This window comes from Salvelinus namaycush, chromosome 23, assembly GCF_016432855.1.
Source record: "Salvelinus namaycush isolate Seneca chromosome 23, SaNama_1.0, whole genome shotgun sequence".
Lineage (NCBI taxonomy): Eukaryota > Metazoa > Chordata > Actinopteri > Salmoniformes > Salmonidae > Salvelinus > Salvelinus namaycush.
The window spans coordinates 26,711,959-26,736,856 of NC_052329.1; the positions used below are offsets into that span (position 1 = coordinate 26,711,959).

A 24,898-nucleotide genomic window follows, 5' to 3' on the forward strand; every position below is an offset into this window, starting at 1 on the left:
AGAGGAGAGGAGGAGAGGGCGGGGAGAGGAGGAGATGGGGAGAAGAGAGGATGGGGAGAGGAGGGATGTGGGAGAGGAGGGATGAGGAGAGGATGGGGAGAGGAGGGGTGGGAGAGGAGAGGATGGGTAGAGGAGAGGATTGGGGAGAGGAGAGGATGGGGAGAGGAGGGATGGGGAGAGGAGAGGATGGGGAGAGGAGAGGATGGGGAGAGGAGGGATGGGGAGAGGAGTTGGGGAGAGGAGAGGATGGGGAGAGGAGAGGATGGGAGAGGATGGATGGGAGAGAGGAGAGGATGGGGAGAGGAGGATTGGGGAGAGGAGAGGAGATGAGGAGAGGATTGGGGAGAGGAGAGGATGGGGAGAGGATGGATGGGGAGAGGATGGGGAGAGGAGGGGATGGGGAGAGGAGAGGATGGGAGATGAGGGATGGGGAGAGGAGGATTAGGGAGAGGAGGGATGGGGAGAGGAGGGATGGGGAGAGGAAAGGAGAGGATGGGGAGAGGATGGGGAGAGGAGGGGATGGGGAGAGGAGAGGATGGGGAGAGGAGAGGATGGGGAGAGGAGGAATGGGAGAGGGAGAGATTGGGAGAGGAGAGAGGATGGGGAGAGAGAGGATGGGAGAGGAGAGATGGGGAGAGGAGAGGATGGGGAGAGGAGGGCAGAAGAGAGAGGAGAGGATAGAAGAAGAGGAGAGGAGATGGGAGGCAGAGGAGAGAGGAGGAGAGGAGACGAGAGAGAAGAGATGAAGGGAGGGAGAGGAGAAGGGAGGAAAGGAGAGGGGAAGCAGAGGAGATGGTGGGGTAGGAATAGGAGGGGAAAGGAGAGAGGACCTGTGCAGTCTGTTGAACCCAGGTAGTCTGTTCAGTGTGCAACAGTGTGAACACGGTCTACATTTAGCAGGAGGTTGTTTCTGTAAACTCTGCTATATAGGAATCAGTTGTCTGAACAGCTTGGCCATTGAACCACATCAGATTGCTCATTACTCCCCCCCCCCTCTCTCACCCTCTTTCTCTCTCACACTTTTTCTTTCTTCACGTTTTTCCGCGCTCTCTCTCTTTTGCTAGATCTGCTATTAGTTATTTTTTTCCATTTTTTTCTTCTGTTACTTCTGTTACCTGGAGGGTTTCTGACCCTATTTTATGTCTTTCTCCATGCCCACCAATCAAGATGGAGCCTCTGTACAGTGTGTTCTCTGTATGTATCACGTGCTACTAGTCGGCCAATTAATTGCCTGTTGACCTTCAAGAATATAAATATTGATTGTTGGGTGATCGGTACAGTATGCCCCTTCCCCTCCACTTTCCATCCAGCATTGGATTTTACATTACAACTCCAATACCCTTTTATAATACAATCACAGTCTCTTAGAGGGAAAAAGCCTCCTCTCTCTTACTGAACTGGCAATCATGCCTGTTAATCTCATACCCCCTCTCTCTTGTCCCTTACCCTCCATTCCTCCTCTCCCCTCCCTCCCTCACTCTCCCTCCCCTCCATCTCCTCCCTCCCTTCCTCTCCAGCTGGTGGGGGGCGAGTTGACTTGAACAGAACTCATTACATATAAACCATAGCTCTACTGGTGAGTAGTACATATAAACCATAGCTCTACTGGTGAGTAGTACATATAAACCATATCTCTACTGGTGAGTAGTACATATAAACTATATATTTACTGGTGAGTAGTACATATAAACCATATCTCTACTGGTGAGTAGTACATATAAACCATATCTCTACTGGTGAGTAGTACATACAAACCATATCTCTACTGGTGAGTAGTACATATAAACCATATCTCTACTGGTGAGTAGTACATACAAACCATATCTTTACTGGTGAGTAGTACATATAAACCATATCTTTACTGGTGAGTAGTACATACAAACCATATCTCTACTAGTGAGTAGTACATATAAACCATATCTTTACTGGTGAGTAGTACATATAAACCATATCTTTACTAGTGAGTAGTACATACAAACCATATCTCTACTAGTGAGTAGTACATATAAACCATATCTCTACTGGTGAGTAGTACATATAAACCATATCTCTACTGGTGAGTAGTACATATAAACCATATCTTTACTGGTGAGTAGTACATACAAACCATATCTCTACTAGTGAGTAGTACATATAAACCATATCTTTACTGGTGAGTAGTACATATAAACCATATCTCTACTGGTGAGTAGTACATATAAACCATATCTCTACTGGTGAGTAGTACATACAAACCATATCTCTACTGGTGAGTAGTACATATAAACCATATCTCTACTGGTGAGTAGTACATACAAACCATATCTTTACTGGTGAGTAGTACATATAAACCATATCTTTACTGGTGAGTAGTACATACAAACCATATCTCTACTAGTGAGTAGTACATATAAACCATATCTTTACTGGTGAGTAGTACATACAAACCATATCTCTACTAGTGAGTAGTACATATAAACCATATCTCTACTGGTGAGTAGTACATATAAACCATATCTCTACTGGTGAGTAGTACATATAAACCATATCTTTACTGGTGAGTAGTACATACAAACCATATCTCTACTAGTGAGTAGTACATATAAACCATATCTTTACTGGTGAGTAGTACATATAAACCATATCTCTACTAGTGAGTAGTACATATAAACCATATCTTTACTGGTGAGTAGTACATACAAACCATATCTTTACTGGTGAGTAGTACATATAAACCATATCTTTACTGGTGAGTAGTACATACAAACCATATCTCTACTAGTGAGTAGTACATATAAACCATATCTTTACTGGTGAGTAGTACATATAAACCATATCTCTACTAGTGAGTAGTACATATAAACCATATCTTTACTGGTGAGTAGTACATACAAACCATATCTCTACTAGTGAGTAGTACATATAAACCATATCTCTACTGGTGAGTAGTACATATAAACCATATCTCTACTGGTGAGTCGTACATATAAACCATATCTCTACTGGTGAGTAGTACATATAAACCATATCTCTACTGGTGAGTAGTACATATAAACCATATCTCTACTGGTGAGTAGTACATATAAACCATATCTCTACTGGTGAGTAGTACATATAAACCATATCTCTACTGGTGAGTAGTACATATAAACCATATCTCTACTGGTGAGTAGTACATATAAACCATATCTCTACTGGTGAGTAGTACATATAAACCATATCTCTACTGGTGAGTAGTACATATAAACCATATCTCTACTGGTGAGTAGTACATACAAACCATATCTCTACTGGTGAGTAGTACATACAAACCATATCTTTACTGGTGAGTAGTACATACAAACCATATCTCTACTAGTGAGTAGTACATACAAACCATATCTTTACTGGTGAGTAGTACATATAAACCATATCTTTACTGGTGAGTAGTACATACAAACCATATCTCTACTAGTGAGTAGTACATACAAACCATATCTTTACTGGTGAGTAGTACATATAAACCATATCTCTACTAGTGAGTAGTACATATAAACCATATCTTTACTGGTGAGTAGTACATATAAACCATATCTCTACTAGTGAGTAGTACATATAAACCATAACTTTACTGGTGAGTAGTACATATAAACCATATCTCTACTAGTGAGTAGTACATATAAACCATATCTTTACTGGTGAGTAGTACATATAAACCATATCTCTACCGCAGAAACCTGCCCACATTCTGGTTCACTCTCTCCACCTGCCCATTACTCTTGGGGTGAACACCTGAGGTAAGGCTGATCGAGACCCCCAGACGTTCCATGAACGCCCTCCAGACTCTCGAAGTGAACTGGGGACCTCGATCAGACACTATATCCTCAGGCACCCCGTAGTGCCGGAAGACGTGTGTAAACAAGGCCTCCGCAGTCTGTAGGGCCGTAGGGAGACCAGGCAGAGGGAGGAGACAACCAGGATCGTGGTGTTTCCCTGTGAGAGAGGAAGATCGGTCAGAAAATCCACGACAGGTGTGACCAAAGCCGTTGTGGAACGGGTAAGGGATGTAGCTTCCCTCTGGGTAGGTGTCTAGGAGCATTACACTGGGCGCAAGCCGAGCAGAAGAAAACATAAACCCTCACGTCCTTTGCCAAGGTAGGCCAACAGTACTTCCCACTCAGACAGCGCACCGTCCGACCGATCCCCGGATGACCAGAGGAGGGTGACGTGTGGGCCCAATAGATCAACTGGTCACGGACAGCAGATGGAACGTACAGTGTCCCGACGGGACACTGGAGGGGAGCAGGCTCTGTACGTAACGCCTGCTCAATGTCCGCATCCAGCTCCCACAAGACCGGCGCTACCAGGCAGGAGGCCAGGAATATGGGAGTCTGATCCATGGGCCGCTCCTCTGTGTCATACACCCGGGACAGTGCCTCTGCCTTCACATTTTGGGAACCTGGTCTGTAGGACAGGGTGAACACAAAACGGGTAAAAAACGGGCCCTAACCACAGCCAACAGCTCCCGGTCCCCCACATCATAGTTCCGCTCCGCCGGGCTGAGCTTCTTCGAGAAGAAAGCACAGGGGCGGAGCTTCGGTGGCGTGCCCCAGCACTGAGAGAGTACGGCTCCTATCCCAGCCTCGGATGCGTCCACCTCCACTATGAACGCCTAAGAGAGATCCAGATGGGCCAGCACGGGAGCCGAGGTAAACAGAGCCCATAGGTGCCCAAAAGCCCTGTCCGTCTCAGCCGACCACTGCAAACGTACAGGACCCCCCTTCAGCAGTGAGGTAATGGGAGCAGCCACCTGGCCAAAACCCCCGATAAATCTCTGGTAGTAATTGGCAAACCCTAAAAACCGCTGCACCTCCTTTACCGTGGTGGGAGTCGGCCAATTACGCACGGCTGAAATGCGGTCACTCTCCATCTCCACCCCTGAGGTGGAAATGCGATACCCTAGGAAGGAGACGACCTGCTGAAAGAACAGGCATTTCTCAGCCTTGGCGTACAGGTCATGCTCCAACAGTCGTCCAAGCACCCTGCGCACCAGGGACACTCTGCGTGTAGCAGAGTATATCAGAATGTCATCGATATACACCACTACACCCTGCCCATGCAGGTCCCTGAAAATCTCGTCTACAAAGGATTGGAAGACTGATGGAGCATTCATCAACCCGTACGGCATGACGAGGTACTCATAATGCCCTGAGGTGGTACTGAACGCCGTCTTCCACTTGTCTCCCTCCCGGATACGCACCAGGTTGTAAGTGCTCCTGAGATCCAGTTTAGTGAAGAAGCGCGCCCCGTGCATTGACTCAATCGCCGTGGCGATGAGAGGTAGCGGGTAACTGTACCTCACTGTGATTTGATTAAGACCTCGATAGTCAATACACAGGCGCATACCTCCCTCCTTCTTCTTTACAAAAAAGAAACTTGAGGAGGCGGGTGAAGTGGAGGACCGAATGTACCCCTGACGCAGGATTCTGAGACATATGTCTCCATAGCCGCCGTCTTCGCTTGTGACAGGGGATACACATGACTCCTGGGAAGTGCGGCGTCTACCAGGAGATGTATCGCACAATCCCCCCGTCGATGGGAGGGTAATTGAGTCGCCTTCTTTTTGGAGAAGGCGAGAGCCAAATCGGCATATTCGGGGGGGGCTGCGCACGGTGGAGACCTGGTCTGGACTTTCCACCGTGGTAGCACCAACGGAAACCCCCACACACCTCCCCGAGCACTCTCGCGACCGCCCCGTGAGAGCCCTCCTTTGCTATGAAATAGTGGGGTCATGACGAGCTAACCAGGGAAGGCCTAGTACCATGGGAAACGCAGGAGAGTCCATGAGGAAGAGACTGATTCTCTCCTCGTGACCCCCCTGCGTCACCATGCCCAGGGAGATGGTGGCTTCCCTAATTAACCCGGACCCTAATGGTCGACTATCCAGAGCGTGTACCGGGAAGGGTCTACCACAGGAACAATGGGGATCCCTAAACTAAGGGCGAATGCTCTGTCGATAAAATTCACAGCCGCGCTTGCATCGACGAGAGCCTTATGCTGGGAATGCGGGGAAAACTCAGGAAAAAAAAACATGCACAAACAGGTGAACAACAGAGGGCTCTGGATGAAAGTGGTGCAGACTCACCTGGGGTGACGCCAGAGAGCCCTGCCTGCTGCCTTGACTCCCAGAGGCACCAACCCGGCACCGACCGGCAGTGTGCCCTCTGCGGCCACAGATGGTGCACGTGAAGGCCCCTCTTCCGGCCTCCCTATGCGCAGCCCCTCCCAGCTCCATTGGCACCGGAGCGGGGGTGCTGGAAGCGGGAACCGATAGAGCCCTCTCTGAACGTCTGCGGGTGACCAGCAGGTTATCCAACCGAATGGACAGATCCACCAGCTAGTCAAAGGTGATGGTGGCATCCCTGCAGGCCAACTCCCGACGGACATCCTCGCGCAGGCTGCATCGGTAGTGGTCGAAGAGGGCCCTGTCGTTCCATCCTGCTCCGGCGGCCAAGGTTTGAAATTCCAGGGCGAACTCCTGGGAGCTCCTCGTCCCCTGCCTCAGGTGGAAGAGACGTTGAACTCCTCGAAGTGGTCCAACGCCGCATCTCCTTCTCCCCACACGGCGTTTGCCCACTCCAGAGCTCTCCCCGAAAGGCACGAGATGAGGGCGGACACCCTCTCCCTTCCCGAGGGAGCTGCGTGAACGGTGGCCAGGTATAGGTCCAGCTGTAATAAGTACCCCTGGCACCGTGCTGCCGTCCCATCATACTCCCTGGGAAGGGAGAGACGCATCCCACTGGCACCGGATACAGGGGGGACGGGTAGTGGTAACTCCCTGTCTCTCCCAGCAATCCATGGTCTGGACAACGCAATCTTCGTGGCGCCGAGATGTTGCAGCATCGCCGAGTGTTCTCGGACGCGCTCCTCGACCCCTCGGACCGGGGTACCTGCTCCTGCTGACTCCATGGTCGGGTGTGGGATTCTGTTAGGTTGTGCGCTACTGGTATAGAAGTCAGGTGCAGGAGAGCAGAGAGTTGTGATCAGGCGCACACTTTATTTGGCAGAAGCAACAACAGACGGACGCAACTGCGTCAAAAAACCTCCAGCCAATGGCAAAAGTGAAAAGCGCGACAACAGCCACAATGATGCAAATGTTTAACAATTAAACATACTTCGGGTTAAACACGGTACCCGGGGAAAAACCAGCCTGGCGCGTCACACAAAACACGTAACAAAACAATCCCACACAAAGACATGGGGGGAACAGAGGGAATATATATGTAGTGTGATTAGGGAATGTAAACCAGGTGTGCGGGGAATCAAGACAAAACACATGGAACAATGAAAAGTGGAGCGGCGATGGCTAGAAGACCGGTGACGTCGACCGCCGAACGCCGCCCGAACAAGGAGAGGAGCCGACTTCGGCGGAAGTCGTGACAGTTTTCTAACATAAAAAACTGATTGGATTTGCAAAAAACATTAACATAAGGGAATTTCATATTTTTTTCACCCAACTTGTTAACCTTTTTTATTTTCATGTTCAAATCAAAACTAGACGTTGAACTGACGTGTGCCCTGTGGGGACCCAGTAACTCTAGTGTTTGATGTCTGACCTGTGGGGACCCAGTAACTCTAGTGTTTGACGTCTGACCTGTGGGGACCCAGTAACTCTAGTGTTTGACATCTGACCTGTGGGGACCCAGTAACTCTAGTGTTTGACGTCTGACCTGTGGGGACCCAGTAACTCTATTGTTTGATGTCTGACCTTTTGGGAACCAATAACTCTAGTGTTTGACGTCTGACCTGTGGGGAACCAGTAACTCTAGTGTTTGACGTCTGACCTGTGGGGACCCAGTAACTCTAGTGTTTGACGTCTGACCTGTGGGGACCCAGTAACTCTAGTGTTTGATGTCTGACCTTTTGGGAACCAGTAACTCTAGTGTTTGACGTCTGACCTGTGGGGAACCAGTAACTCTAGTGTTTGACGTCTGACCTGTGGGGAACCAGTAACTCTAGTGTTTGATGTCTGACCTGTGGGGAACCAGTAACTCTAGTGTTTGATGTCTGACCTGTGGGGAACCAGTAACTCTAGTGTTTGACCTCTGACCTTCCCTCTAAATCTGTAAGCAGATTATGACCACAAGTTGTTTTTCATTTCATTCACTTTTCAAGGTTTCAAGTTCATAAGCAGCTCTGTCTGAGGACTCATTCCTCCTGATGATGTAGTGCAGTATAATGGCTAAAGGACGAATGAGTCCTGATTAGAGTGATTAAAACCAGCCCAGGTCCGAACTGTGGAGACTGGTACAAGCTTTTGTGTGTGTGTGTGTGTGTGTGTGTGTGTGTGTGTGTGTGTGTGTGTGTGTGTGTGTGTGTGTGTGTGTGTGTGTGTGTGTGTGTGTGTGTGTGTGTGTGTGTGTGTGTGTGTGTGTGTGTGTGTGTGTGTGTGTGTGTGTGTGTGTATACAGGCTGGGATCAGAAGCAGGCTGTAGAGGGAGGTACAGAGAAAGGGTATTTGGGCTGTAAGGAGGAGGTACAACAGTAATGACTATTAATGTAGACTCTAATGTCTGGCCACCACAGCCCGTGTCTGGTGGAGGATTGTGGGTAATTAACAAAGAGATCAATAGCCTCAAGAGGAGAGTTTATCTACCACTACTCCAGATAGATAGGGAGAGGAGTCCTTAAAGAGGAGGAGAGGAGGGGAAGTAGAGGACTGAGAGGAACATTGGGATGGGAGAGGAGGGAGGAGATGAAAAGGAGAGGAGAGGAGCGGAGAGGAACAGCCTGGGAGAATGAGAGCGGGAGTGGCAGAGAATGAGAGGGAGTGGTGGAGAGAGTGCGAGGTAAAGAGAGGGATGACCAGAGTGGAAAGTGAATTAATTTGTCAGAAACAGACACAATAGTTACTATCATTATCCTTCTGGTGTGGATAGTGTTTGGTTGACATAAACCTGATAGATACAAGATAATCATTCCTCAGTGAGAGAAAGGCATTATTTTTCCTGATTATCTACAATGTGAAACATCAAATCGAGAGAGACAATCTGAAATTAGAAATGTAATGTTCGCACCTCGTAATTTTGATACTGTTTCTTTTGCAGCTTTCGCACCAGTAAAGGAATCGGCTACTCTGCACATTTCGTGGGCAACTGTCTGATCGTGACATCGCTGAAGTCTAAAGGCAAAGGCTTCCAGCACTGTGTCAAATATGACTTTCAACCTAGGAAGGTAAGAGATGCTTTGGCGGACGTCACTGTGCTTGTTTAATTGTACCATTTCAAACCGATACCAGAACCCAGGACCTGTGCCTTGCAAACACACGCGACTGCCCTGCTGAAAGGTTCTTAGACACTTGCGCTAACGAAACGCTAGCAGTTCGGCCGTGCAAGTGGAGACTACAAGGGTGACCAGGTTTCATCTGTTACCCTGGTAGTGATCAGTGATCAATGGTCAGTGTGCTTACACCAGCCCACAAGTCACATAGCTGATGATCAGTAGAGGGCTTATGCAGCAGTGTGCAGGTCCCATATGTGAGTGATGGTGTGTTGAGGTGCGGCTGATAGAATAGGATCATCAGTCTGCTGCTCTATAGAACTATGTTGATCTTGTCAGAATGTTATGGATGAGGCCTGACCACCAGCCTGTTGCCATATGAGTACTATCAGGAAAATCCCTTAATTATCTCTGTAGTTATATGTATTAAGTGTTTTAGGCTGTGTTTACACAGCCACCCTGTCCAAATCAGATTTTCTTTCTGTATCCAATCTTTTTTTCTGACTGTCCACACTCAATGTGACCCATATCAGATTTGCGCATTCACACTGATGTAGCCTCTGAAGTAGCACATAGAGGCAATGCTCATTTCCTGTTACTGTTCCTTTAAATGTGTCAAACTGCTTTGCTTTATCTTGGCCAGGTCGCAGTTGCAAATCAAATCAAATCAAATGTATTTATATAGCCCTTCTTACATCAGCTGATATCTCAAAGTGCTGTACAGAAACCCAGCCTAAAACCCCAAACAGCAAGCAATGCAGGTGTAGAAGCACGGTGGCTAGGAAAAACTCCCTAGAAAGGCCAAAACCTAGGAAGAAACCTTGAGAGGAACCAGGCTATGAGGGGTGGCCAGTCCTCTTCTGGCTGTGCTGGGTGGAGATTATAACAGAACATGGCCAAGATGTTCAAATGTTCATAAATGACCAGCATGGTCAGCAAGTCAGCACCTCAGGAGTAAATGCCAGTTGGCTTTTCATAGCCGATCATTAAGAGTATCTCTACCGCTCCTGCTGTCTCTAGAGAGTTGAAAACAGCAGGTCTGGGACAGGTAGCACGTCCGGTGAACAGGTCAGGGTTCCATAGCCGCAGGCAGAACAGTTGAAACTGGAGCAGCAGCACGGCCAGGTGGACTGGGGACAGCAAGGAGTCATCATGCCAGGTAGTCCTGAGGCATGGTCCTAGGGCTCAGGTCCTCCTAGAGAGAGAAAGAAAGAGAGTTATATGAACTTGTTCTCAACTGGCCTACCTGGTTAAATAAAGGTGAAATAAAAAAATAAAAATTTTGGGGTGGTGGTCATGGTTCAGCAAGTAACCCTTCAATAACCCTTCAGAGAAAAATGTTATCTGATCTGACTGTCCAGACAGAGGTCGCATATGGAGGATCGTGTTTGTATCAAGAATGGGATCCAAGTATAAATTGGATGTCAAAAGATGAGATTCCATTTAGTTTTGTGCTGTTTACACATTAAGGAAAAGATCCGATCGGCATCAGATTTGCAAATCATTGGCAAAAGACCTGAATTGGGCTGCCTGTGTAAACGCAGCCTCCAAGTAGGAGAGCTGATCTAAGATCGGTGCTGATCTAGAATCCATGTACTCTAATTCATTTTGATCTAAAAGTTTAATCAATCCTAAATCAGCACGGAGATGCTTGATGCATACAGCCTCTGGCATATAACAGTGACAGCGTCTTCCTACAACTTTAGAAGATCTTTACAGCAAACCTAGTATACCTGTGGTTTGGGAAAGGCATGTTGTATATGGAGTACTGAATTCTGCTGTGTTGGTTCAGTACATGTCATAATAGATCATATACAATGTGAGCAGTTTGACTTTATTAACAGATCATCAGGGACAGAAAATGCAGCGCAGTTGTTAGGATAGACAAACATCTGTCACAACAAACCACTCCAAAACAAGCCTAGCCAGTAGCTGACAGTGTCTCCAGTCTCAACAGACCAGGGAGAGAACATCATAACCTGTTCTGTTTAACACTCTCACAGGGACCTCCTCACAGGAACAGCTGGCTGTGCCGTGAGATGAGATGAGAGTGTAGAGAGGAATGGTAATGTAGCTTGGGATGTCTGACACCCTACCTGCCTCTCTCCCAGTAGAGATAACATGCTGGTTCAAGGCTGCTCTCAGTCATTTACAGCCTTCGGTTAAACAGCTGTCAGTAACAATGATGTGTCTGACATGGCACCCTATTCTGTACATAGTGCAACACTATGTAAGGAAATAAGTTCCCCCTCTCGTCCGCTCCTCTCTGCACCAGGTCAACGTTTCTATTAGTGAAGTCATCAGTGATCATTAAAGTAGAGGGCAGACTTTGATCTAAAGATATCCTCAAATCAATGATCTGCTTTCCTGGTGATTCAAAGTGATCTTAAAGAGGGCATTGCCTCTTAATCGTCAACTGGAGTAATCTGATCCACTCTGCCGTAGTCATGTTGATGATGTGTTTACATCCTGTTGATCTGCAGTAGATCAACATAGTGAGGGTTGCAGCTGTAACTGCTTCATCTAAAGCCCTACATTGAGATGATCCGTGTACAGGTTAGATTTTCGAATGTATCAGCGAACCACCTTGTGGATAACTCTATGGTCTGGAATACTGTGTTATCTATGCTATGCAGAATGTATGGATAACCGTATGGTCTGGAATACTGTGTTATCTATGCTCTGCAGAATGTATGGATAACCGTATGGTCTGGAATACTGTGTTATCTATGCTATACAGAATGTATGGATAACCATATGGTCTGGAATACTGTGTTATCTATGCTATGCAGAATGTATGGATAACCGTATGGTCTGGAATACTGTGTTATCTATGCTATGCAGAATGTATGGATAACCATATGGTCTGGAATACTGTGTTATCTATGCTATGCAGAATGTATGGATAACCATATGGTCTGGAATACTGTGTTATCTATGCTATGCAGAATGTATGGATAACCGTATGGTCTGGAATACTGTGTTATCTATGCTATACAGAATGTATGGATAACCATATGGTCTGGAATACTGTGTTATCTATGCTATGCAGAATGTATGGATAACCGTATGGTCTGGAATACTGTGTTATCTATGCTATGCAGAATGTATGGATAACCATATGGTCTGGAATACTGTGTTATCTATGCTATGCAGAATGTATGGATAACCATATGGTCTGGAATACTGTGTTATCTATGCTATGCAGAATGTATGGATAACCGTATGGTCTGGAATACTGTGTTATCTATGCTATACAGAATGTATGGATAACCATATGGTCTGGAATACTGTGTTATCTATGCTATGCAGAATGTATGGATAACCGTATGGTCTGGAATACTGTGTTATCTATGCTATGCAGAATGTATGGATAACCATATGGTCTGGAATACTGTGTTATCTATGCTATGCAGAATGTATGGATAACCATATGGTCTGGAATACTGTGTTATCTATTCTATGCAGAATGTATGGATAACCGTATGGTCTGGAATACTGTGTTATCTATGCTATGCAGAATGTATGGATAACCGTATGGTCTGGAATACTGTGTTATCTATGCTATGCAGAATGTATGGATAACCATATGGTCTGGAATACTGTGTTATCTATGCTATGCAGTAGGTCTGTGTAATACTGCCATTGTCTCTGCAATATGTATGAGGTCAGAGCTACTGAATCACATGATCCTATTTGGTCTCTAGGTGATCTGGGTGACTGCAATGCAAACACAATAGGCTGCGTTTAAAACCCTGTTCATACAGTGGGATTGAATGGGTTGTAGTTTCTAGTGTTATTATGTGTGGAACTGCATGCTCACTCACTCACTCACTCACTCACTCACTCACTCACTCACTCACTCACTCACTCACTCACTCACTCACTCACTCACTCACTCACTCACTCACTCACTCACTCACTCACTCACTCACTCACTCACTCACTCACTCACTCACTCACTCTCTCACTCTCTCTCTCACTCTCTCACTCTCTCACTCTCTCTCTCACTCTCTCTCTCTAACCCTCTCTCCTCTCTGTGTTTCAGTGGTACATGATCAGCATCGTCCATATCTACAACCGCTGGAGGAACAGTGAGATCCGTTGCTACGTCAACGGTCAGCTGGTCTCCTATGGCGACATGGCCTGGCACGTCAACACCAGCGATGTGAGAATGCTCCTCATTGCTGATTGATTGGTTGATTGATGCTTGATTGATTGACTGACTCTCCTGTCACTGCTTATTCCTGTTGTGACCTCTACAAGGTCGTGTTCAGTACGGCACAGAGGCACATTTTGAACAGTTTTGAAACATTTCTTATTGGACAAGTGGAATTATAATCTGTTTCACTCCGTTTTCCCCTGTTTTCATCCCCACTGAACACAGCCGTGGTGGTAGTAATATGTGTGGTTGTGATGGTTGTGTCTGTGATATTTGTGGTTTTGATGGTTGTGTTTGTGATATTTGTGGTTGTGATGGTTGTGTCTGTGATATTTGTGGTTGTGATGGTTGTGTCTGTGATATTTGTGGTTGTGATGGTTGTGTCTGTGATATTTGTGGTTGTGATGGTTGTGTCTGTGATATTTGTGGTTGTGATGGTTGTGTTTGTGATATGTGTGGTTGTGATGATTGTGTCTGTGATATTTGTGGTTGTGATGGTTGTGTCTGTGATATGTGTGGTTGTGATGGTTGTGTCTGTGATATTTGTGGTTGTGATGGTTGTGTCTGTGATATGTGTGGTTGTGATGGTTGTGTCTGTGATATGTGTGGTTGTGATGGTTGTGTCTGTGATATTTGTGGTTGTGATGGTTGTGTCTGTGATATTTGTGGTTGTGATGGTTGTGTCTGTGATATGTGTGGTTGTGATGGTTGTGTCTGTGATATGTGTGGTTGTGATGGTTGTGTCTGTGATATGTGTGGTTGTGATGGTTGTGTCTGATATTTGTGGTTGTGATGGTTGGGATGTTTGTGGTTGTGATGGTTGTGTCTGTGATATGTGTGGTTGTGATGGTTGTGTCTGTGATATGTGTGGTTGTGATGGTTGTGTCTGTGATATGTGTGGTTGTGATGGTTGTGTCTGTGATATTTGTGGTTGTGATGGTTGGGATGTTTGTGGTTGTGATGGTTGTGTCTGTGATATTTGTGGTTGTGATGGTTGTGTCTGTGATATGTGTGGTTGTGTCTGTGATATGTGTGGTTGTGATGGTTGTGTCTGTGATATTTGTGGTTGTGATGGTTGGGATGTTTGTGGTTGTGATGGTTGTGTCTGTGATATTTGTGGTTGTGATGGTTGTGTCTGTGTTATGTGTGGTTGTGATGGTTGTGTCTGTGATATGTGTGGTTGTGATGGTTGTGTCTGTGATATTTGTGGTTGTGATGGTTGTGTCTGTGATATGTGTGGTTGTGTCTGTGATATGTGTGGTTGTGATGGTTGTGTCTGTGATATTTGTGGTTGTGATGGTTGTGTCTGTGATATGTGTGGTTGTGTCTGTGATATGTGTGGTTGTGATGGTTGTGTCTGTGATATTTGTGGTTGTGATGGTTGGGATGTTTGTGGTTGTGATGGTTGTGTCTGTGATATTTGTGGTTGTGATGGTTGTGTCTGTGTTATGTGTGGTTGTGATGGTTGTGTCTGTGATATGTGTGGTTGTGATGGTTGTGTCTGTGATATGTGTGGTTGTGATGGTTGTGTCTGTGATATTTGTGGTTGTGATGGTTGGGATGTTTGTGGTTGTGATGGTTGTGTCTGTGATATTTGTGGTTGTGATGGTTGGGATGTTTGTGGTTGTGGTGTTTGTGTATGTAATGTTTGTGGCTGCAAGTACAGCATTTGATCATATGCCACAGTTTGAAATCATCAGAGCCTGGGGCTCTGGTCAAAAGTAGTGCACTATATAGGGAATAGGGTGCCATTTGGGGCACATACCAGAGATGCAAAAATCCTCTGTGGCGCTCATTGAGTTTCAGCGCTGTGACAGAGTTTACTCTTGGGAGCAGAGCTGCATTTTTCAAAGCTCCCATTTGAATAACCATTTATCAGGGAGATGTTTGAAGAGAGGAAGGCCGTAGAAGAAGAGACAGGAAGGGAGGATGACAAATTGAGAGAATAGCTTCATGTAATGTAGGAGAAAGATGAAGGCTGTTATCTGCAGAGTTAAGGATGGTGCTATCTACAGAGTTAGGGATGGTGCTATCTACAGAGTTAGGATGGTGCTATCTACAGAGTTAAGGATGGTGCTATCTACAGAGTTAGGATGGTGCTATCTACAGAGTTAGGGATGGTGCTATCTACAGAGTTAGGGATGGTGCTATCTACAGAGTTAGGGATGGTGCTATCTACAGAGTTAGGGATGGTGCTATCTACAGAGTTAGGGATGGTGCTATCTACAGAGTTAGGATGGTGCTATCTACAGAGTTAGGATGGTGCTATCTACAGAGTTAGGGATGGTGCTATCTACAGAGTTAGGATGGTGCTATCTACAGAGTTAAGGATGGTGCTATCTACAGAGTTAGGATGGTGCTATCTACAGAGTTAGGGATGGTGCTATCTACAGAGTTAGGGATGGTGCTATCTACAGAGTTAGGGATGGTGCTATCTACAGAGTTAGGGATGGTGCTATCTACAGAGTTAGGGATGGTGCTATCTACAGAGTTAGGGATGGTGCTATCTACAGAGTTAGGGATGGTGCTATCTACAGAGTTAGGGATGGTGCTATCTACAGAGTTAGGATGGTGCTATCTACAGAGTTAAGGATGGTGCTATCTACAGAGTTAGGGATGGTGCTATCTACAGAGTTAGGGATGGTGCTATCTACAGAGTTAGGGATGGTGCTATTTACAGAGTTAGGGATGGTGCTATCTACAGAGTTAGGATGGTGCTATCTACAGAGTTAGGGATGGTGCTATCTACAGAGTTAGGGATGGTGCTATCTACAGAGTTAGGATGGTGCTATCTACAGAGTTAGGGATGGTGCTATCTACAGAGTTAGGGATGGTGCTATCTACAGAGTTAGGGATGGTGCTATCTACAGAGTTAGGGATGGTGCTATCTACAGAGTTAGGATGGTGCTATCTACAGAGTTAGGGATGGTGCTATCTACAGAGTTAAGGATGGTGCTATCTACAGAGTTAGGGATGGTGCTATCTACAGAGTTAGGGATGGTGCTATCTACAGAGTTAGGGATGGTGCTATCTACAGAGTTAGGATGGTGCTATCTACAGAGTTAGGGATGGTGCTATCTACAGAGTTAGGGATGGTGCTATCTACAGAGTTAGGGATGGTGCTATCTACAGAGTTAGGGATGGTGCTATCTACAGAGTTAGGGATGGTGCTATCTACAGAGTTAGGATGGTGCTATCTACAGAGTTAAGGATGGTGCTATCTACAGAGTTAAGGATGGTGCTATCTACAGAGTTAAGGATGGTGCTATCTACAGAGTTAGGGATGGTGCTATCTACAGAGTTAGGGATGGTGCTATCTACAGAGTTAAGGATGGTGCTATCTACAGTGTTAGGGATGGTGCTATCTACAGAGTTAGGGATGGTGCTATCTACAGAGTTAGGGATGGTGCTATCTACAGAGTTAGGGATGGTGCTATCTACAGAGTTAGGGATGGTGCTATCTACAGAGTTAGGGATGGTGCTATCTACAGAGTTAGGGATGGTGCTATCTACAGAGTTAGGGATGGTGCTATCTACAGAGTTAGGGATGGTGCTATCTACAGAGTTAGGATGGTGCTATCTACAGAGTTATGATGGTGCTATCTACAGAGTTAGGGATGGTGCTATCTACAGAGTTAGGGATGGTGCTATCTACAGAGTTAGGGATGGTGCTATCTACATAGTTAGGGATGGTGCTATCTACAGTGTTAGGGATGGTGCTATCTACAGAGTTAGGATGGTGCTATCTACAGAGTTAGGGATGGTGCTATCTACAGAGTTAGGGATGGTGCTATCTACAGAGTTAGGGATGGTGCTATCTACAGAGTTAGGGATGGTGCTATCTACAGAGTTAGGGATGGTGCTATCTACAGAGTTAGGGATGGTGTTATCTACAGAGTTAGGGATGGTGCTATCTACAGAGTTAGGGATGGTGCTATCTACAGAGTTAGGGATGGTGCAATCTACAGTGTTAGGGATGGATGGGGTGTGTGTAGTGGATATTATTATAACACACGGCAGGGGCTACACGTACATGTTTATAAGGGCAAACACACACACTATGGGCTATGGTCAAAGGTAGTGCACTACATACAGAATAGGGTGCCATTTGGAATGCAGACCTAAGTGTCTGCCAGCCTTCCTTTTTCTCTGAGTGGCAATCTATTAGAGGCCCTGTAAATCATGCACTCTCATAATTATCCTATTTGCCCATTCAAAAGCTGTCATCAGTTTTTTTGTCTGTTAATTGCTCTGATGCTCAGCTGTCTTTGAAGTTTGGATGATGTTGTAACCTCTCTGAGTCTGCTGGAGGATTTAGAAGACATGACCCTATCCTCTCATCTCTGTCTCAGTGTCCGTATAATGGCCCTAACCATTTCCCAGAGCCATATATAGAGAGAAAGTTTGGTCATTGTGGTTTATGTTTGAACGTTATATATATATCCTTCTTTGTATCATTTTACAGAGCTATGATGAACCCTATTTTTCTCTCTCTGTGTCCCTGTACAACCCTGATCCTCTCCTCTCCCCTCTCTCTGTCTCCTCTCTCTCTCTCTCTCTCTCTCTCTCTCTCTCTCTCTCTCTCTCTCTCTCTCTCTCTCTCTCTCTCTCTCTCTCTCTCCTCCCTCTCCCGCTACAGACCTATGATAAACCCCCTGCTCTGTGTGCTCGTGTACTGACCCTCTCCTCTCCCTCTACAGAGTTATGATAAGTGCTTCCTGGGTTCGTCAGAGACAGCTGATGCTAACAGGGTATTCTGTGGTCAGCTGGGGGCCATCTATGTGTTCTCTGAGGCTCTCAACCCAGCTCAGATATTTGCCATTCATCAGCTGGGAGCGGGCTATAAGGTATGTACTGGGCTGACTGAATTAGGTTGCTGATAGGTTAGCTCAGGATATGAATAACTTTAATGGTACATGCACAACGTCAGCTACACATATCAATCTGTGAAATCAATGCTGCTTGCCACAGTTCCCTGCTACCTGGTGTCTCTATCCAAAGTGCTTTGTTTGCATGTGTCATGTGTTCTAACACTGTATAGACTGAATGCACAGTGTTTTGTTCCCTGGCTGCCTCTGAAACTATGGTTTGGACTGTTGAACAGACCCAGACATACTTGAACGCTGTGTCTGTCGTTGATCCAGTGTAGGTTGGGACCATAGTTAGTCATAGCCTGTCTCATTCAGTCTGTCAGAAGACACCGACAGACAGGGCAGTCTAACAGGGAATAGGAGACACCAACAGACAGGGCAGTCTAACAGGGAATAGGAGACACCGACAGACAGGGCAGTCTAACAGGGTATAGATGACACCCACTTCCGTTGTTGCTGGGTTTTATTAGTATGTCCTGTCTGCATGTAATAGTGGAGTTGACAGAGAGAAGCTGGCTGTAGAGGCCTGCAGACTGAGCCTTACTCTACCAGGCCCCAGGAGGTTGTTAACTAGCGGATATGGGATCATAATAGCCCCAGTGTGTGTCTGGTCTACTGAGCCTGGTACAGTGTATACTCTGCTTGTTATCTCAGCTATCTACATCTCTTCATGAGAGAGAAGCTCCACTATTTCAGTTCAGTGTACGTCTCATCTATTTCAGTGTAGGCCTCATCTCTCTCCATCTGAATCATCATGTCTGTAGCTAGAAGAGGGATGTGTCTCGCCTCTCATCACTCCTCTATGTTTGTGGCCGTTCATTCATTATTCACTCCTCCATTGAGAGGACTTTCCTGATTTACTGATTAATAACATACCAATTGACGATGCATTGATTGATTAATTGAGCTCCTCTCTCACCTGCCATCCTTAATGGATTGGTTACATTAAGACTGAGTGACTCTGTTATCGATCAGCAACATGTTCCATTAATATATAAATATGACACTACTGCTACTGCTGCTGAGGTATGGATGGCACCTCCAGTTTAGTAGAAGAATGAGTCATGATACAATACCTTATCACTTCTCACTTCTCCGTCTGTCCCTATCTCTCTCTGCCTTTCTCCCATCTCTCTTTCTCTTCTCCCTCTCTCGGTCTCTCTCCCTCTATCCCTCTCTCTGTCTGTCTCTCTATTCCTCCCCTCTCTGTAGAGTACGTTTAAGTTTAAGTCGGAGAGTGACATCCACCTGGCGGAGCACCATAAGCAGGTCCTGTATGATGGGAAGCTGGCCAGCTCCATCTCCTTCACCTACAACGCCAAGGCTACAGACGCCCAGCTCTGCCTGGAGTCATCACCCAAGGAGAACGCCTCCATCTTCGTCCACTCACCCCACGCCCTCATGCTACAGGTTAGTTTCACTACATGTCCTTATCCAGGTACAGATGCTGTCAAATATATTGGCACCCTTGCACTTTACAATTTAGTGCAATGGAGCACAATTATCTGTTTTCTCTTTTTAAAAATGATATAATTTTTATCGAAAAGTTTTTTCAATTTCAACAAATTTTACAAGAAATAGTGAATCGTGCAAGGGTGCCAATATATTTGACCGGTAACTGTAAGTCTCACCCCATGTCCTTATAAAACAGGTTCGTCTCACCCCATGTCCTTATTACTGTATATACGTCTAATTAAGTTACAGTAAACTAACACTGTATTGTTCCCTGGTAGGATGTGAAGGCCATAGTGACCCACTCCATCCACAGTGCCATCCACTCAATAGGAGGGATCCAGGTGCTGTTCCCTCTCTTCTCCCAGCTGGACTACCATCAACCCAATGCCCAGCACAACTACCAGCACCATGAGACCCAGCTGGAGACTACCGTCTGGTGAGTGCATGAAGTTTCTGACATCTTCAAGTAAGTGTCTGAGTCTTCTACTATGAGAATGTTGAGAATGAACTTTCTAATTTACCCCGTCTTGCTGATCCTTGTCCTGAAGGTCCAGTGTTGTCCTTATCAGAGCGCTCCAATGAGCCCTGTTCCAATCAGAGCTCAGCCATAATCCTGATTTAGCTCAGTGACAGAGACCACACTGGGGAGAAACACACACAGCAGCTCTGAGTCAGGCTCTGCTCTGCCTCTGGCCCTCTATCTGGTGCAGCCAGGGCTAAGCCTACTGGGTAGTGTAGTCCCAGCCCTGCCCTGGGTTAAGCCTGATGGGTAGTGTTCCATCCCATACCAGCCCAGCCAAGCCAGCTAGTGAACTCTGAGTGACTGCCTATTCCAGTGAGTCTACCACTAAACTAACTGATGACTTAACCTTAACGCAGGGATGCAAAGTTAGGACCCAAACATATGATATGTGATGTGTGATTAACTCTACAATTAACTCTGTAAATTTAAGATTTCCAGATTGTCCTACTAAATTGTGAACGTAAATTAAATCAAACAGTTACTCTATAAATGAGGAATGCATTTACTCAAATCAACTAACAGATGTATTAGTGACTAATGAATTAACACTCAATTACAGTATACATGAAATACATTATACAGAATAAAAAAGGGTAAATGTCTTACAAATAAGACTTACGCGCTTATATGAGTCTTTTAGAATAACCTCTGAGGGAAAAAGTCTAATGTGTGCCTGTACACACATTGAGCTTGCAAACAAGGCCTCGATGAACCAAAAGAGACTCCGATCTTTGATCCTTGGTAAAACAGAAAATCACATAAATTAACATTTCTTTGCACTTTTCTGGGGGAAAACAAAAGGAAGAACATCACAACCGGATTCTAATCTAATTATCAAACTCGTAAATGTTAGTGTAACGACAGGGCACCAGGAAGCTGCCCAGTAACCGAAAGGTTGCTGGGTCGAATCCAAGAGCTGACAAGGTAAAAATCTGTCGTTCTGCCCCTGAGCAAGGCAGTTAACCCACCTTTCCCTGGGCGCCGAAGACGTGGATGTCGATTAAGGCAGCACCCTGCACTTCTCTGATTCAGAGGGGTTGGGTTAAATGTGGAAAACACATTTCAGTTGAAGGCGTTCAGTTGGGCAACTGACTAGGTATCCCCCTCCCTTTTCCCTTTTATCTGATAAGCGATCAGTCAATCATACAATTCTGACCAGTCTTTCTGAAAATACATTAAATCAGAACATGTACAGTACAACAAGACATATCAAACTGTTCAACTCTTTGAGCTCTCCAAACATGATAATAATACAAGGTCAGGTCCAATTTTAATCGCTTTCATCGCTTCTCCTGTACTTCATGGGAATGTCCTGCCCAGGGTTGAAGGTGCGAGCAAGGATGTACCTCACTCTTTGAAATGGTAAAACATGGTTATTTCTCTAGATTGAATAAACTACAGAACAAAATACAAACCCTCCAAACCAAAAAGTCCTGTGGTGTTGATGGTATCCGAAAGGAAATGATAAGATATACAGACCACAAATTCCAATTGGCTATACTTAAACTCTTTAACATCATCCTCAGCTCTGGCATCTTTCCCAATATTTGGAACCAAGAACTAATCACCCCAATACATAAAAGTGGAGACAAATTTGACCCCAATAACTGCCGGGGGATATGCGTCAACAGCAACCTTGGGAAAATCCTCTGCATTATCATTAATAGCAGATTTCCTCAGTGAAAACAATGTACTGAGCAAATGTCAAATGAGCTTTTTACCAAATTACCATACGACAGACCACGTATTCACCCTGCACACCCTAATAGACTAACAAACAAACCAAAACAAAGGCAATTTAAAAAAAGCTTTTGACTCAATTTGCCATGAGGGTCTGCTATACAAATTGATGAAAATCGGTGTTGGGGGTAAAACATACAACATTATAAAATCCATGTACACAAACAACAAGTGTGCAGTTAAAATTAGCAAAAAACAGACACATTTCTTTCCAGAGGGCTGTGGGGTGAGACAGGGATGCAGCTTGAGCCCCACCCTCTTCAACATATACAGTGCATTTGGAAAGTATTCAGACCCTTTCACTTTTTCCACAGGCTTATTCTAAAATGGATTGAATAAAAATAATTCCAGATCAATCTACACACAATACCCCATAATGACAAAGTGAAAACAGGTTTTTAGAAATGTTTGCAAATGTAGCTCGAAGGAATTGTCCGTAGAACTCTGAGACAGGATTGTGTCGAGGTACAGATCTTGAAAAGGGTATCACATTTTTTTGGCAGCATTGAAGGTCCCCAAGAACACAGTGGCCTCCATCATTGAAGAAGTGCGGAACCACCAAGACTCTTCCTAGAGCTGGCCGCCTGGCCAAACTGAGCAATCGGGGGAGAGGGGCCTTGGTCAGGGAGGTGACCAAGAACCCAGTGGTCACTCTGACAGAGGTCCAGAGTTCTTCTGTGGAGATAGGAGAACTTTCCAGGACAACCATCTCTGCATCACTCAACCAATCAGGCATTTATGGTAGAGTGGCCAGACGGAAGCCACTCCTCAGTAAAAGGCACATGACAGCCCACTTGGAGTTTGCCAAAAGGTGCCTAAAGCACTCTCAGACCATGAGAAACAAGATTCTCTGGTCTGATGCGCCACCTCCCGGGTGGCGCAGTGGTCTAGGGCACTGCATCGCAGTGCTAGCTGCGCCACCAGAGTCTCTGGGTTCGCGCCCAGGCTCTGTCGCAGCCGGCCGCAACCGGGAGGTCCGTGGGGCGACGCACAATTGGCATAGCGTCGTCCGGGTTAGGGAGGGTTTGGCCGGTAGGGATATCCTTGTCTCAGTATGTAAAAATTTAATAAAATGTATGCACTCTACTGTAAGTCGCTCTGGATAAGAGCGTCTGCTAAATGACTAAAATGTAAAAAAAAATGATGAAACCAAGATTGAAATCTTTGGCCTGAATGCCAAGCGTCACGTCTGGAGGAAACCAGACACCGCTCATCACCTGGCTAATACCATCCCTACGGTGACGCATGGTGGTGGCAGCATCATGCGGTGGGGATGTTTTTCAGCAGCAGGGACTGGGAGACTAGTCAGGATCGAGGGAAAGATGAACGGAGCAAAGTACAGAGAGATCCTTGATGAAAACCTGCCCCAGAGCCCTCAGGAGCTCAGACTGGGGCGAAGGTTCACCTTCCATCTGGACAACAACCCTAAGCACACAGCCAAAATAATGCAGGAGTGGCTTCGGGACAAATCTCTGAATGTCTTTGAGTGTCCCAGCCAGATCCCGGACTTGAACCCGATTGAACATCTCTGGAGAAACCTGAAAATAGCTGTGCAGCAACGCTCCCCATCCAACCTGATAGAGCTTGAGAGGATCTGCAGAGAAGATTGGGAGAAACTCCCCAAATACAGGTGTGCCAAGTGTCATACATAGTAGTGTCATACATTTGCAAAAATTTCTCCAAACCTGTTTTTGCTTTGTCATTATGGGGTATTGTGTGTTGATTGATGAGGGAAAAAACGATTTAATCAATTTTAGAATAAGGCTGTAACATAACAAATTGTGGAAAAAGTGATTCTACAACCACCTAAAAGGAAGCAATTCCCAAACCTTCCATAACAAAGCCATCACATACAGACAGATTAACTTAGAGAAGAGTCCCCTTTAGCAAGCTGTTCTTGGGGCTCTGTTCACAAACATAAACAGACCCCACAGAGCCCCAGGACAGAAACACAATTAGACCCAACCAAAACATGACAAAAATATAATTACTTGATACTTTGGAAAGAATTTACCAATAAAACAGAGCAACATGGAATGCTATTTGGCCCTAAACAGTGAGTACATAGTGGCAGAATACCTGACCACTGTGACTGAACCCAAAAATTAAGGAAAGCTTTGACTATGTACAGACTCATTGAGCATAGCCTTGCTATTGAGAGAAGCCGCCATAGGCAGACCTGGCTCTTAAGAGGGATACCTAGTGAGTTGTCCAAATGAATGTATTCAACTGAAATGTGTTTTCTCTGAATCAGAAAGGTGCGGGGGGCTGCCTTAATTGACATCCATGTCTTCGGCGCCCGGGGGTTAACTGCCTTGCTTAGGGGCAGAACGACAGATTTTTACCTTGTCAGATCAGGGATTCAATCCAGCAACATTCCAGTTACTGGCCCAATGCTCTAACCACTAGGCTACCTGCCGCACCAAGAGAAGACAGTGTGTGCACACTACCCACAAAATGAGGTGGACACTGAGCTTCACTTCCGAACCTCCTGCCAAATGTATGACCATATTAGAGACACATACAGTATTTCCATCAGATTACACAGACCCACAAAGAATTCGAAGTCCAATTTTGATAAACTCACATGTCTGTTGGGTGAAATTCCACAGTGTGCCATAACAGCAACAAGATTTGTGAACTGTTGCCACAAGAAAAGGGCAACCAATGAAGAACAAACACCATTGTAAATACAACCCATATTTATGTTTTTTATTTCCCCTTTTGTACTTTAACCATTTGCACATTGTTACAACACTGTATATAGACATAATATGACATTTGAAATGTCTCTATTCCTTTGAAACTTCTGTGAGTGTAATGTTTACTGTTCATTTTTTATTGTTTATTTCACTTTTGTTTATTATCTATTTCACTTGCTTTGGCAATGCAAACATATGTTTCCCATGC

General features: G+C 45.4%; 1 pseudogene; it reads left to right on the top strand.

The window, feature by feature from the left end:
• LOC120018583 overlaps positions 1 to 24,898 on the top strand; it is a 300,249-nt pseudogene that overhangs the window by 55,702 nt on the left and 219,649 nt on the right.